The following is a 14,848-nucleotide window of genomic DNA, read 5'->3' as shown; positions in this document are numbered from 1 at the left end:
TTGTCCAGATCCCGGCCTTTTTATGGTTTGGATCACGTAGTAATGCGGTACCACACCGAAACAGTCAATTAAACCTGGTTCCGTTTAATATTTTAGAGGATAACGCCGGTTATGTTTTGGTTAGGTCTGGGACTTCCCCCCATCTGGCTCGTACTTTCGCATTTTTCACATACCTGTTGGCCAGATCCAGGGCTTTTTCTGGTTTGGATCACGTAGTAATGCGGTACCACACTGAAACATTCAATAAAAGCTGGTTCCGATTAATATTTTAGTGGATAACGCTGGTTATGTCTGGGTTAGATCTGGTATTTGCAATCATCTGGCTCGTACCTTCGCATTTTTCGCATACTTGTTGGCAAGATCCTGGGCTTTTCCTGGTTTGGATCACGTAGTAATGTGGTACCACACTGAAACATTCAATAAAAGCTGGTTCCGATTAATATTTTAGAGGATAACGCTGGTATGTCTGGGTTAGATCTGGTATTTGCAATCATCTGGCTCGTACCTTCGCATTTTTCGCATACTTGTTGGCAAGATCCTGGGCTTTTCCTGGTTTGGATCACGTAGTAATGTGGTACCACACCGAAACAGTCAATCAAACCTGGTTGTGATTAATATTTTAGAGGATAGTCGCCGGTTATGTCTCGGTTATGTCTGGGATTTGCCGTCATCTGGCTCGTACTTTCGCATTTTTCGCATACTTGTTGGCCAGATCCAGGGCTTTTTCTGGTTTGGATCACGTAGTAATGTGGTACCACACTGAAACAGTCAATAAAAGCTGGTACCGATTCGTATTTTAGAGGATATCGCTGGATATGTCTGGGTCAGTTCTGGTATTTGCAATCATCTGGCTCATACTATCGCATTTTTCGCATACTTGTTGCCCAGAACCCGGTGGATATTCTGACTCGGATCACGTACTAATGTGGTACCACACCGAAACAGTCAATTAAACCTGGTTGCGATTAATATTTTAGAGGATAACGCCGGTTATGTCTCGGTTAGGTCTGGTATTTGCCCTCATCTGGCTCGTAATTTCGCATTTTTCGCATACTTGTTGCCAGATCCTGGGATATTTCTGGTTTGGATCACGTAGTAATGTGGTACCACAATGAAACATTCAATAAAGGCTGGTTCCGATTAATATTTTAGATGATAACGCTGGTTATGTCTGGGTTAGTTCTGGTATTCCCAATCATCTGGCTCATTCTTTCGCATTTTTCGCATACTTGTTGCCCAGAACCCGGTGGCTATTCTGACTCGGATCACGTACTAATGTGGTACCACACCGAAACAGTCAATTAAACCTGGTTGCGATTAATATTTTAGAGGATAACGCCGGTTATGTCTGGGTTACGTCTGGTATTTGCAATCATCTTCCTCATACTTTTGCATTCTTCGGATACTTGAATGGCCAGATCTTGGGCTTTTTCTGGTTTGGATCACGTAGTAGAGTGGTACCACACTGAAACAGTCAATTAAACCTGGATTCGATCAATATTTTAGAGGATGAAACCGGTTAGGTCTGGGTTGCGTCTGGTATATGCCCTCATCTGGCTCGTACTTTAGCATTTTTCGCATACTTGTTGGCCAGATCCTGGGCTTTTTCTGGTTTGGGACACGTAGTAATGTGGGACCACACTGAAACAGTCAATTAAACCGGGTTGCGATTAATATTTTAGAGGATAACGCCGGTTATGTCTCGGTTTGGTCTGGGATTTGGCCTCATCTGCCGCGAAATTTCGCATTTTGCGCACATTTGTTGGCCAGATCCAGGCCTTTTTCTCGCATGGACCACGTAGTAATGTGGTACCGCACCGAAACAGTCAATTAAACCTGGTTGCGATTAATATTTTAGAGGATAACGCCGGTTACGTCTCGGTTAGGTCTGGGATTTGCCCTCATCTGGCTCGTACTTTCGCATTTTTCGCATACTTGAATGGTCAGATCCTTGCCTTTTTCTGGGTTGGTCCACGTAGTAATGCAGTAACACGCCGAAATAGTCAATTGAACCTGGTTGCGATTAATATTTTAGAGGGTAATGCCGGTTGTGTCTCGGTTAGGTCTGGTATTTGCCCTCATCTGGCCCGTACTTTCGCATTTTTCGCATACTTGGTGCAGATTCCTGGGATATTTCTAGTTTGAATCACGTAGTAATGTGGTACCACAATGAAACATTCAATAAAAGCTGGTTCCGATTAATATTTTAGAGGAGAACGCCGGTTATGCCTGGGATAGGTCTGGTATTTGGCATCATCTAGCACATACTGTCGCATTTTTCGCATACTTGAATGGCCAGATCCTGGCTTTCCTCTGGGTTGGGTCACGTAGTGCGGTACCACACCGAAACAGTCAATTAAACCTGGTTGCGATTAATATTTTAGAGGATAACGCCGGTTATGTCTCGGTTAGGTCTGGTATTTGCCCTCATCTGGCTCGTAATTTCGCATTTTTCGCATACTTGTTGCCAGATCCTGGGATATTTCTGGTTTGGATCACGTAGTAATGTGGTACCACAATGAAACATTCAATAAAGGCTGGTTCCGATTAATATTTTAGATGATAACGCTGGTTATGTCTGGGTTAGTTCTGGTATTCCCAATCATCTGGCTCATTCTTTCGCATTTTTCGCATACTTGTTGCCCAGAACCCGGTGGCTATTCTGACTCGGATCACGTACTAATGTGGTACCACACCGAAACAGTCAATTAAACCTGGTTGCGATTAATATTTTAGAGGATAACGCCGGTTATGTCTGGGTTACGTCTGGTATTTGCAATCATCTTCCTCATACTTTTGCATTCTTCGGATACTTGAATGGCCAGATCTTGGGCTTTTTCTGGTTTGGATCACGTAGTAGAGTGGTACCACACTGAAACAGTCAATTAAACCTGGATTCGATCAATATTTTAGAGGATGAAACCGGTTAGGTCTGGGTTGCGTCTGGTATATGCCCTCATCTGGCTCGTACTTTAGCATTTTTCGCATACTTGTTGGCCAGATTTTGGGCTTTTTCTGGTTTGGATCACGTAGTAATGTGGGACCACACTGAAACAGTCAATTAAACCGGGTTGCGATTAATATTTTAGAGGATAACGCCGGTTATGTCTCGGTTTGGTCTGGGATTTGGCCTCATCTGCCTCGAAATTTCGCATTTTGCGCACATTTGTTGGCCAGATCCAGGCCTTTTTCTCGCATGGACCACGTAGTAATGTGGTACCGCACCGAAACAGTCAATTAAACCTGGTTGCGATTAATATTTTAGAGGATAACGCCGGTTACGTCTCGGTTAGGTCTGGGATTTGCCCTCATCTGGCTCGTACTTTCGCATTTTTCGCATACTTGAATGGTCAGATCCTTGCCTTTTTCTGGGTTGGTCCACGTAGTAATGCAGTAACACGCCGAAATAGTCAATTGAACCTGGTTGCGATTAATATTTTAGAGGGTAATGCCGGTTGTGTCTCGGTTAGGTCTTGTATTTGCCCTCATCTGGCCAGTACTTTCGCATTTTTCGCATACTTGGTGCAGATTCCTGGGATATTTCTAGTTTGAATCACGTAGTAATGTGGTACCACAATGAAACATTCAATAAAAGCTGGTTCCGATTAATATTTTAGAGGAGAACGCCGGTTATGCCTGGGATAGGTCTGGTATTTGGCATCATCTAGCACATACTGTCGCATTTTTCGCATACTTGAATGGCCAGATCCTGGCTTTCTTCTGGGTTGGGTCACGTAGTGCGGTACCACACCGAAACAGTCAATTAAACCTGGATGCGCTTAATATTTTAGAGGATAACGCCGGTTATGTCTCGGTTAGGTCTGGGATTTGAGCTCATCTGTCTCGTACTTTCGCATTTTTCGCATATTTGTTGTCCAGATCCCGGCCTTTTTATGGTTTGGATCACGTAGTAATGCGGTACCACACCGAAACAGTCAATTAAACCTGGTTCCGTTTAATATTTTAGAGGATAACGCCGGTTATGTCTTGGTTAGGTCTGGGACTTCCCCCCATCTGGCTCGTACTTTCGCATTTTTCACATACCTGTTGGCCAGATCCAGGGCTTTTTCTGGTTTGGATCACGTAGTAATGCGGTACCACACTGAAACATTCAATAAAAGCTGGTTCCGATTAATATTTTAGTGGATAACGCTGGTTATGTCTGGGTTAGATCTGGTATTTGCAATCATCTGGCTCGTACCTTCGCATTTTTCGCATACTTGTTGGCAAGATCCTGGGCTTTTCCTGGTTTGGATCACGTAGTAATGTGGTACCACACTGAAACATTCAATAAAAGCTGGTTCCGATTAATATTTTAGAGGATAACGCTGGTATGTCTGGGTTAGATCTGGTATTTGCAATCATCTGGCTCGTACCTTCGCATTTTTCGCATACTTGTTGGCAAGATCCTGGGCTTTTCCTGGTTTGGATCACGTAGTAATGTGGTACCACACCGAAACAGTCAATCAAACCTGGTTGTGATTAATATTTTAGAGGATAGTCGCCGGTTATGTCTCGGTTATGTCTGGGATTTGCCGTCATCTGGCTCGTACTTTCGCATTTTTCGCATACTTGTTGGCCAGATCCAGGGCTTTTTCTGGTTTGGATCACGTAGTAATGTGGTACCACACTGAAACAGTCAATAAAAGCTGGTACCGATTCGTATTTTAGAGGATATCGCTGGATATGTCTGGGTCAGTTCTGGTATTTGCAATCATCTGGCTCATACTATCGCATTTTTCGCATACTTGTTGCCCAGAACCCGGTGGATATTCTGACTCGGATCACGTACTAATGTGGTACCACACCGAAACAGTCAATTAAACCTGGTTGCGATTAATATTTTAGAGGATAACGCCGGTTATGTCTCGGTTAGGTCTGGTATTTGCCCTCATCTGGCTCGTAATTTCGCATTTTTCGCATACTTGTTGGCCAGATCCTGGGCTTTTTCTGGTTTGGATCACGTAGTAATGTGGTACCACAATGAAACATTCTATAAAAGCTGGTTCCGATTAATATTTTAGATGATAACACTGGTTATGTCTGGGTTAGTTCTGGTATTTCCAATCATCTGGCTCATTCTTTCGCATTTTTCGCATACTTGTTGCCCAGAACCCGGTGGCTATTCTGACTCGGATCACGTACTAATGTGGTACCACACCGAAACAGTCAATTAAACCTGGTTGCGATTAATATTTTAGAGGATAACAACCGGTTATGTCTGGGTTACGTCTGGTATTTGCAATCATCTTCCTCATACTTTTGCATTCTTCGGATACTTGAATGGCCAGATCTTGGGCTTTTTCTGGTTTGGATCACGTGGTAGAGTGGTACCACACTGAAACATTCAACAAGAGCTGGTTCCGATTAATATTTTAGAGGATAACGCTGGTTATATCTGGGTTAGATCTGGTATTTGCAATCATCTGGCCCATACTGTCGCATTTTTCACATACTTGTTGGCCAGATCATGGGTTTTTTCTGGCTTGGACCCCGTAGTAATGCGGTACCACAACGAAACAGTCAATTAAACCTGGTTGCGATTAATATTTTAGAGGATAACGCCGGTTATGTCTCGGTTAGGTCTGGGATTTGGGCTCATCTGGCTCGTACTTTAGCATTTTTCGCACACTTGTTGGCGAGATCCTGGCCTTTTTCTGGCTTGGACCACGTAGTAATGTGGTACCACACCGAAACAGTCAATTAAACCTGGTTGCGATTAATATTTTAGAGGATAACGCCGGTTACGTCTCCGTTAGGTCTGGGATTTGCCTTCATCTGGCTCGTACTTTCGCATTTTTCGCATACTTGAATGGTCAGATCCTTGCCTTTTTCTGAGTTGGACCACGTAGTAATGCGGTAACACGCCGAAACAGTCAATTAAACCTGGTTGCGATTAATATTTTAGAGGATAATGCCGGTTAAGTCTCGGTTATGTCTGGTATTTGCCATCATCTGGCTCGTACTTTCGCATTTTTCGCATACTAGTTGCCAGATCCTGGGATATTTCTGGTTTGGATCACGTAGTAATGTGGTACCACAATGAAATATTCAACAAGAGCTGGTTCCGATTAATATTTTAGAGGATAACGCTGGTTATATCTGGGTTAGATCTGGTATTTGCAATCATGTGGCCCATACTGTCGCATTTTTCACATACTTGTTGGCCAGATCCTGGGCTTTTTCTGGTTTGGATCACGTACTAATGTGGTACCACAATGAAACTCAATAAAAGCTGGTTCCGATTAATATTTTAGAGTTTAACGCTGGTTATGTCTGGGTCAGGTCTTTTATTTGCCATCATCTAGCACATACTTTCGCACTTTTCGCGTACTTGATTGGTCAGATCCTGGCCTTTTTCTGGCTTGGCCCACGTAGTAATGTGGTACCACACCGAAGCAGTCAATTACACCTGGTTGCAATTAATATTTTAGAGGATAACGCCGGTTACGTCTCGGTTAGGCCTGGGATTTGCACTCATCTGGCTGGCACTTTTGCATTTTTCGCATACTTGTAGGCCAGATCCTGGGCTTTTTCTGGTTTGGATCACGTACTAATGTGGTACTACACCGAAACACTCAATTAAACCTGGTTCCGAGTAATATTTTAGAGGATAACGCCGGTTATGTCTGGGTTAGGTCTGGTATTTGCCCTCATCTGGCTCGTACTTTCGCATTTTTCGCAAACTTGTTGGCCAGATCCTGGCTTTCTTCTGGCTTGGACCCCGTAGTAATGTGGTACCACACCGAAACAGTCAATTACACCTGGTTGCGATTAATATTTTAGAGGATAACGCCGGTTACGTCTCGGTTAGGCCTGGTATTTGCCCTCATCTGGCTCGTACTTTCGCATTTTTCGAATACTTCTTGGCCAGACCCTGGCCTTTTTCTGTTTTGGATCACGTAGTAATGCGGTACCACACCGAAACAGTCAATTAAACCTGGTTGCGATTAATATCTCAGAGGATAACGCAGGTTATGTCTCGGTTAGGTCTGGGATTTGAGCTCATCTGGCTGGCACTTTTGCATTTTTCGCATACTTGTAGGCCAGATCCTGGGCTTTTTCTGGTTTGGATCACGTACTAATGTGGTACTACACCGAAACACTCAATTAAACCTGGTTCCGAGTAATATTTTAGAGGATAACGCCGGTTATGTCTGGGTTAGGTCTGGTATTTGCCCTCATCTGGCTCGTACTTTCGCATTTTTCGCAAACTTGTTGGCCAGATCCTGGCTTTCTTCTGGGTTGGGTCACGTAGTGCGGTACCACACCGAAACAGTCAATTAAACCTGGATGCGCTTAATATTTTAGAGGATAACGCCGGTTATGTCTCGGTTAGGTCTGGGATTTGAGCTCATCTGTCTCGTACTTTCGCATTTTTCGCATATTTGTTGTCCAGATCCCGGCCTTTTTATGGTTTGGATCACGTAGTAATGCGGTACCACACCGAAACAGTCAATTAAACCTGGTTCCGTTTAATATTTTAGAGGATAACGCCGGTTATGTCTTGGTTAGGTCTGGGACTTCCCCCCATCTGGCTCGTACTTTCGCATTTTTCGCATACCTGTTGGCCAGATCCAGGGCATTTTCTGGTTTGGGTCACGTAGTAATGTGGGACCACACTGAAACAGTCAATTATACCTGGTTGCGATTAATATTTTAGAGGATAACGCCGGTTACGTCTCGGTTAGGTCTGGGATTTGCCCTGATCTGGCTCGTACGTTCGCATTTTTCGCATACTTGAATGGTCAGATCCTTGCCTTTTTCTGAGTTGGACCACGTAGTAATGCGGTAACACGCCGAAACAGTCAATTAAACCTGGTTGCGATTAATATTTTAGAGGATAATGCCGGTTAAGTCTCGGTTAGGTCTGGTATTTGCCCCCATCTGGCTCGTACTTTCGCATTTTTCGCATACTTGTTGCCAGATCCTGGGATATTTCTGGTTTGGATCACGTAGTAATGTGGTACCACAATGAAACATTCAACAAGAGCTGGTTCCGATTAATATTTTAGAGGATAACGCTGGTTATATCTGGGTTAGATCTGGTATTTGGAATCATCTGTCTCATACTGTCGCATTTTTCGCATACTTGTTGGCCAGATCATGGGTTTTTTTCTGGCTTGCACCCCGTAGTAATGCGGTACCACACCGAAACAGTCAATTAAACCTGGTTGCGATTAATATTTTAGAGGATAACTCCGGTTATGTCTCGGTTAGGTCTGGGATTTGCCCTCATCTGCCTCGAAATTTCGCATTTTGCGCACATTTGTTGGCCAGATTCTGGCCTTTTCCTGTTTTGGATCACGTAGTAATGCAGTAACACGCCGAAACAGTCAATTGAACCTGGTTGCGATTAATATTTTAGAGGATAACGCCGGTTACGTCTCGGTTAGGTCTGGGATTTGCCCTCATCTGGCTCGTAATTTCGCATTTTTCGCATACTTGTTGCCAGATCCTGGGATATTTCTGGTTTGGATCACGTAGTAATGTGGTATCACAATGAAACATTCAATAAAGGCTGGTTCCTATTAATATTTTAGAGGATAACGCTGGTTATATCTGGGTTAGATCTGGTATTTGCAATCATCTGGCTCATACTGTCGCATTTTTCGAATACTTGTTGGCCAGATCATGGGTTTTTTCTGGCTTGGACCCCGTAGTAATGCGGTACCACACCGAAACAGTCAATTAAAGCTGGTTGCGATTAATATTTTAGAGGATAACGCCGGTTATGTCTCGGTTAGGTCTGGTATTTGCCCTCATCTGGATCGTACTTTCGCATTTTTCGCATACCTGTTGGCCAGATCGTGGGCTTTTTCTGGTTTGGATCACGTAGTAATGCGGTACCACACTGAAACATTCAATAAAAGCTGGTACCGATTCGTATTTTAGAGGATAACGCTGGATATGTCTGGGTTAGTTCTGGTATTTGCAATCATCTGGCTCATACTATCGCATTTTTCGCATACTTGTTGCCCAGAACCCGGTGGCTATTCTGACTCGGATCACGTACTAATGTCGTACCACACCGAAACAGTCAATTAAACCTGGTTGCGATTAATATTTTAGAGGATAACAACCGGTTATGTCTGGGTTACGTCTGGTATTTGCAATCATCTTCCTCGTACTTTTGCATTCGTCGGATACTTGAATGGCCAGATCATGGGCTTTTTCTGGTTTGGATCACATAGTCAACCGGTACCACACCGAAACAGTCATTTAAACCAGGTTGCGATTAATATTTTAGAGGATAACGCCAATTATGTCTCGGTTGGGTCTGGTATTTGCCGTCATCTGACTCGTACTTTAGCATTCTTCGGATACTTGAATGGCCAGATCTTGGGCTTTTTCTGGTTTGGATCACGTAGTAGAGTGGTACCACACTGAAACAGTTAATTAAACCTGGATTCGATCAATATTTTAGAGGATGAAACCGGGTAGGTCTGGGTTGCGTCTGGTATTTGCCCTCATCTGGCTCGTACTTTCGCATTTTTCGCATACTTATTGGCCAGATCCAGGGCTTTCTCTGGTTTGGGTCACGTAGTAATGCGGTACCACACCGAAACAGTCAATTAAATCTGGTTGCGATTAATGTTTTAGGGGATAACGCCGGTTATGTCTCGGTTAGGTCTGGGATTTGGGCTCATCTGGCTCGTACTTTAGCATTTTTCGCACACTTGTTGGCGAGATCCTGGGCTTCTTCTGGTGTGGATCACGTACTAATGTGGTACCACACCGAAACAGTCAATTAAACCTGGTTCCGAGTAATATTTTGGAGGATAACGCCGGTTATGTCTGGGTTAGGTCTGGTATTTGCTATCATCTAGCACATACTTTCGCACTTTTCGCATACTTGATTGGCCAGATCCTGGCCTTTTTCTGGCTTGGACCACGTAGTAATGTGGTACCACACCGAAACAGTCAATTAAACCTGGTTGCGATTAATATTTTAGAGGATAACGCCGGTTACGTCTCCGTTAGGTCTGGGATTTGCCTTCATCTGGCTCGTACTTTCGCATTTTTCGCATACTTGAATGGTCAGATCCTTGCCTTTTTCTGAGTTGGACCACGTAGTAATGCGGTAACGCGCCGAAACAGTCAATAAAACCTGGTTGCGATTAATATTTTAGAGGATAATGCCGGTTAAGTCTCGGTTATGTCTGGCATTTGCCATCATCTGGCTCGTACTTTCGCATTTTTCGCATACTAGTTGCCAGATCCTGGGATATTTCTGGTTTGGATCACGTAGTAATGTGGTACCACAATGAAACATTCAACAAGAGCTGGTTCCGATTAATATTTTAGAGGATAACGCCAGTTACGTCTCGATGAGGCCTGGGATTTGCCCTCATCTGGCTCGTACTTTCGCATTTTTCGCATACGTGAATGGTCAGATCCTTGCCTTTTTCTGGCTTGGACCCCGTAGTAATGCGGTACCACACCGAAACAGTCAATTAAACCTGGTTGCGATTTATATTTTAGAGGATAACGCCGGTTATGTCTCGGTTAGGTCTGGTATTTGCCCTCATCTGGCTTGTACCATCGCATTTTTCGCATACTTGTTGGCCAGAGTCTGGCCTTTTTCTGTTTTGGATCACGTAGTAATGCAGTAACACGCCGATACAGTCAATTGATCCTGGTTGCGATTAATATTTTAGAGGGTAATGCCAGTTGTGTCTCGGTTAGGTCTGGTATTTGCCCTCATCTGGCCCGTACTTTCGCATTTTTCGCATACTTGCGCAGATTCCTGGGATATTTCTGGTTTGGATCACGTAGTAATGTGGTACCACAATGAAACATTCTATAAAAGCTGGTTCCGATTAATATTTTAGAGTTTAACGCTGGTTATGTCTGTGTCAGGTCTTTTATTTGCCATCATCTAGCACATACTTTCGCATTTTTCGCATACTTGTTGGCCAGATCTTGGCCTTTTTCTGGTTTGGATCACGTAGTAATGCGGTACCACACCGAAACAGTCAATTAAACCTGGTTGCGATTAATATCTTAGATGATAACGCCGGTTATGCCTCGGTTAGGTCTGGGATTTGAGCTCATCTGGCTCGTACTTTTGCATTCTTCGCATACTTGTAGGCCAGATCCTGGGCTTTTTCTGGTTTGGATCACGTACTAATGTGGTACCACAATGAAACATTCAATAAAAGCTGGTTCCGATTAATATTTTAGAGTTTAACGCTGGTTATGTCTGGGTCAGGTCTTTTATTTGCCATCATCTAGCACATACTTTCGCACTTTTCGCGTACTTGATTGGTCAGATCCTGGCCTTTTTCTGGTTTGGATCACGTAGTAATGCGGTACCACATCGCAACAGTCAATTAAACCCGGTTCGGATTAATATTTTAGAGGATAACGCCGGTTACGTCTCGGTTAGGCCTGGGATTTGCCCTCATCTGGCTCGTACTTTCGCATTTTTCGCATACTTGATTGGTCAGATCCTGGCCTTTTTCTGGCTTGGCCCACGTAGTAATGTGGTACCACACCGAAGCAGTCAATTACACCTGGTTGCAATTAATATTTTAGAGGATAACGCCGGTTACGTCTCGGTTAGGCCTGGGATTTGCACTCATCTGGCTCGTACTTTCGCATTTTTCGCATACTTGAATGGTCAGATCCTTGCCTTTTTCTGGGTTGGTCCACGTAGTAATGCGGTAACACGCCGAAACAGTCAATTAAACCAGGTTGCGATTAATATTTTAGAGGATAATGCCGGTTATGTCTCGGTTAGGTCTGGTATTTGCCCTCATCTGGCTCGTACTTTCGCATTTTTCGAATACTTGTTGGCCAGATCATGGGTTTTTTCTGGCTTGGACCCCGTAGTAATGTGGTACCACAAAGAAACAGTCAATTACACCTGGTTGCGATTAATATTTTAGAGGATAACGCCGGTTACGTCTCGGTTAGGCCTGGTATTTGCCCTCATCTGGCTCGTACTTTCGCATTTTTCGAATACTTCTTGGCCAGACCCTGGCCTTTTTCTGTTTTGGATCACGTAGTAATGCGGTACCACACCGAAACAGTCAATTAAACCTGGTTGCGATTAATATCTTAGAGGATAACGCAGGTTATGTCTCGGTTAGGTCTGGGATTTGAGCTCATCTGGCTCGCACTTTTGCATTTTTCGCATACTTGTAGGCCAGGTCGTGGGCTTTTTCTGGTTTGGATCACGTACTAATGTGGTACTACACCGAAACACTCAATTAAACCTGGTTCCGAGTAATATTTTGGAGGATAACGCCGGTTGTGTCTGGGTTAGGTCTGGTATTTGCCCTCATCTGGCTCGTACTTTCGCATTTTTCGCAAACTTGTTGGCCAGATACTGGCCTTTTTCTGTTTTGGATCACGTAGTAATGCAGTAACACGCCGAAAGAGTCAATTGCACCTGGTTGCGATTAATATTTTAGAGGATAACGCCAGTTACGTCTCGATGAGGCCTGGGATTTGCCCTCATCTGGCTCGTACTTTCGCATTTTTCGCATACTTGAATGGTCAGATCCTTGCCTTTTTCTGGGTTGGTCCACGTAGTAATGCGGTAGCACGCCGAAACAGTCAATTAAACCTGGTTGCGTTTAATATTTTAGAGGATAATGCCGGTTATGTCTCGGTTAGGTCTGGTATTTGCCCTCATCTGGCTTGTACTTTCGCATATTTCGCATACTAGTTGCCAGATCCTGGGATATTTCTGGTTTGGATCACGTAGTAATGTGGTACCACAATGAATCATTCAATAAAAGCTGGTTCCGATTAATATTTTAGATGATAACGGTGGTTATATCTGGGTTAGATCTGGTATTTGCAATCATCTGGCTCATACTGTCGCATTTTTCGCATACTTGTTGGCCAGATCATGGGTTTTTTCTGGCTTGGACCCCGTAGTAATGCGGTACCCCACCGAAACAGTCAATTAAACCAGGTTGCGATTAATATTTTAGAGGATAACGCCGGTTATGTGTCTGTTAGGTTTGGAATTTGCCCTCATCTGGAACATACTCTCGCATTTTGCGCATACTTGAATGGCCATATCCCGGAATTTTTCTGGCTTGGATCACGTAGTAATGCGGTACCACACCGAAAGAGTCAATTGAACCTGGTTGCGACTAATATTTTAGAGGATAACGCCGGATACGTCTCGGTTATGTCTGGGATTTGCCCTCATCTGGCTCGTACTTTCGCATTTTTCGCATAATTGTTGGCCAGATCCTGGGCTTTTTCTGGCTTGGACCCCGTAGTAATGCGGTACCACACCGAAACAGTCAATTAAACCTGGTTGCGATTAATATTTTAGAGGATAACGCCGGTTATGTCTCGGTTAGGTCTGGTATTTGCCCTCATCTGGCTTGTACCATCGCATTTTTCGCATACTTGTTGGCCAGAGTCTGGCCTTTTTCTGGTTTGGATCACGTAGTAATGCGGTACCACACCGAAACAGTCAATTAAACCTGGTTGCGATTAATATCTTAGATGATAACGCCGGTTATGCCTCGGTTAGGTCTGGGATTTGAGCTCATCTGGCTCGTACTTTTGCATTTTTCGCATACTTGTAGGCCAGATCCTGGGCTTTTTCTGGTTTGGATCACGTACTAATGTGGTACCACAATGAAACATTCAATAAAAGCTGGTTCCGATTAATATTTTAGAGTTTAACGCTGGTTATGTCTGGGTCAGGTCTTTTATTTGCCATCATCTAGCACATACTTTCGCACTTTTCGCGTACTTGATTGGTCAGATCCTGGCCTTTTTCTGGTTTGGATCACGTAGTAATGCGGTACCACATCGCAGCAGTCAATTAAACCCGGTTCGGATTAATATTTTAGAGGATAACGCCGGTTACGTCTCGGTTAGGCCTGGGATTTGCCCTCATCTGGCTCGTACTTTCGCATTTTTCGCATACTTGATTGGTCAGATCCTGGCCTTTTTCTGGCTTGGCCCACGTAGTAATGTGGTACCACACCGAAGCAGTCAATTACACCTGGTTGCAATTAATATTTTAGAGGATAACGCCGGTTACGTCTCGGTTAGGCCTGGGATTTGCACTCATCTGGCTCGTACTTTCGCATTTTTCGCATACTTGTAGGCCAGACGCTGGCCTTTTTCTGTTTTGGATCACGTAGTAATGCGGTACCACACCGAAAGAGTCAATTGAACCTGGTTGCGACTAATATTTTAGAGGATAACGCCGGATACGTCTCGGTTATGTCTGGGATTTGCCCTCATCTGGCTCGTACTTTCGCATTTTTCGCATAATTGTTGGCCAGATCCTGGGCTTTTTCTGGTTTGGATCACGTATTAATGCGGTACCACACCGCAACAGTCAATTAAGCCTGGTTGCGATTAATATTTTAGAGGATAACGCCGGTTATTTCTCTGTTAGTTCTGGGATTTGCCCTCATCTGGCACATACTTTCGCATTTTTCGCATACTTGAATGGCCAGATCCCGGAATTTTCCTGGCTTGGCTCACGTAGTAATGCGGTACCACACCGAAACAGTCAATTAAACCTGGTAGCGATTAATATTTTAGGGGATAACTCCGGTTATGTCTCGGTTATGTCAGTGATGTGCCCTCATCAGGCTCGTACTTTCGCATTTTTCGCATACTTGTTGGCCAGATCCTGGGCTTTTTCTGGTTTCGATCACGTAGTAATGTACCACACCGAAACAGTCAATTAAACCTGGTTGCGATTAATATTTTAGAGGATAACGCCGGTTATGTCTCGGTTAGGTCTGGGATTTGCCCTCATCTGGAACATACTTTCGCATTTTTCGCATACTTCAATGGCCAGATCCCGGAATTTCTCTGGCTTGGATCACGTAGTATTGCGGTATCACAC

This window comes from Colletes latitarsis, chromosome 1 (genome assembly GCF_051014445.1).
Source record: "Colletes latitarsis isolate SP2378_abdomen chromosome 1, iyColLati1, whole genome shotgun sequence".
Lineage (NCBI taxonomy): Eukaryota > Metazoa > Arthropoda > Insecta > Hymenoptera > Colletidae > Colletes > Colletes latitarsis.
This window is presented reverse-complemented; position numbering follows the sequence as displayed.